Here is a 1,786-nt window from a genome sequence, read left to right on the forward strand (position 1 = left end):
AAATAATGGCCTAAGTCATGTTTTGACAAAAATGTTTTTTTTGCCTAAATCACCCCCTCATGATGCTGGCCACGTCTGGTAAAATCGCCTGAATCCTCAGTTGAGGGGAACATGCAATTCTACCCCCGGTTGTATAATGGCCTATGTCAAAAGTGTGACTCTTTTGTTGAGTTTTTTGTGTTTCCTGAAAAACCTGAAAAAATGACTTAGGCCATTATTTTAAGAGGGTGTCGAAATGATTTGTCGGCCCAATTGCACTACCTCCACCGCCCACCAGTGGGCCCCTGTTTTAGACAGGTGTAGATGTTTCAGTATTAATCAATGTTGCAACTCCAGTATGATGATTCTAACGTCATTAAATTAACAGCATGCCATTTTTTTACGTTTTTTTTTATTTGAAAACACTTGAGTAAAAGCAATGATGATCAACAATAAATGCCCATATCTTTACAAATGAGTCCTAAAGTGCCATTGCACTAAATGTCATTTACATATTATGAAACGAACACAACTGTCCATGTGAGATGAAAGGTAAAACGTAAAAAAGTATTTATTATCATAAACCAAGGTTATCTTTTTACTATATACTTGTATATACAAGTACACACATACACATACATACACATACATTTTTTTAATAGCCTTCAACCTTAACTTAAAGTCTATCACGAACATGTGACATTTCACAGAGCGGTGAAGTGTTCTGCTGATGAAAACCATGAGATGTAGTCAAAAGTCTCAGTGGTAGAAAGTGGATGTTAAGTTAAGATTATTTTGCCACTGTAATTTTCCTTATTGAAATGACAAGACAACATTTTATAATGAAGTGGTTCAGTGTTTTTGCTGAAGTCTGAGATACAATCCAACTGCCCCTCCACATTGACTTCAACTTAAACTTCAACTCTCACACTCTCTGTTCTCTCTCTGTCCACTACAGGCCACTGTAACAAGTAAAGCTTCCCTTACGTAAAATGCATTTGAACTTTTTTTATTATTATTTGTTTCTCTGAGTTTGACAGTGGTGTTTACCTTTTGTAACATGTGGGTATGAAAACCAAACACTTGGAGGCGCCAGCACATCACAGCGTCCTACATGGCTGTCTTACTGGGGTTGTCGGGGTCGAAGGTCATGATCTCCATGTGGATAAGACCTGATTGGATTAAAAAAAGAAAAAAAGGAAAGTGCCGACTTTATTTTAGTACAGAGTATATTGTGGTACTTTTACAAGTATTGATCATTTTTAAATACTGCAATACTTCAGATTTAATAAGAGAATTTATTCCAGTGGTTCTCAAAGTAGGGTCCCGGGACCCTCAGGGGTCCTTGAGGGGGTTCCTGGCAAGAAGGGGAATAATTTATATTCACCTTAATTTCATCCATAAGTAACACAATGACAGAATAGATGACTATTTGTTCTATGGGTTTCAAACACTTTCTGTAATAAAACATCTAAAAGCAAACATCTTATGTGATGGGGGTCCGTGGTCTAATTTGTTTCAGTTTCGGGTCCTTGATGTGAAAAAAGTTTGAGAGCCACTGATTTATTCTCCATTCTGGTTTCACTTTTCATATGTGTACTGCAAGAGTCTCAACCTCCAAGTACCAGTCAGCTCCAGCCTGTCCTACACAGCCATACTTACTCTTCCACTCGCCAACAGCGAGCTCCAGGCTCTCGAAGGAGTCGTCGTACGTCTCGGAGTCCGGCTCACACTCTGGGTCATGATATTCAGCCAGGAAGGGATGGGACAATCCCTGCTTAGCTGTCAGCCTGGTCTCTGGATCCAG

The 1,786-nt window shown here is 39.1% G+C and overlaps 1 long non-coding RNA gene across 1 annotated transcript; it reads right to left on the reverse strand.

The window, feature by feature from the left end:
- Positions 1-372: 372 nt before the first annotated feature.
- LOC111654695 (uncharacterized) lies at positions 373-1,780 on the reverse strand. Its single transcript, XR_002760751.2, has 2 exons — positions 1,642-1,780; positions 373-1,151 (listed from the first exon to the last, which is right to left on the reverse strand). It is a non-coding gene; the product is annotated as an uncharacterized LOC111654695 (long non-coding RNA).
- Positions 1,781-1,786: the final 6 nt, after the last annotated feature.

This window comes from Seriola lalandi, unplaced genomic scaffold (assembly GCF_002814215.2).
Source record: "Seriola lalandi dorsalis isolate HSWRI2012SDOR001 ecotype SW California unplaced genomic scaffold, Sedor1 jcf7180001974842, whole genome shotgun sequence".
Lineage (NCBI taxonomy): Eukaryota > Metazoa > Chordata > Actinopteri > Carangiformes > Carangidae > Seriola > Seriola lalandi.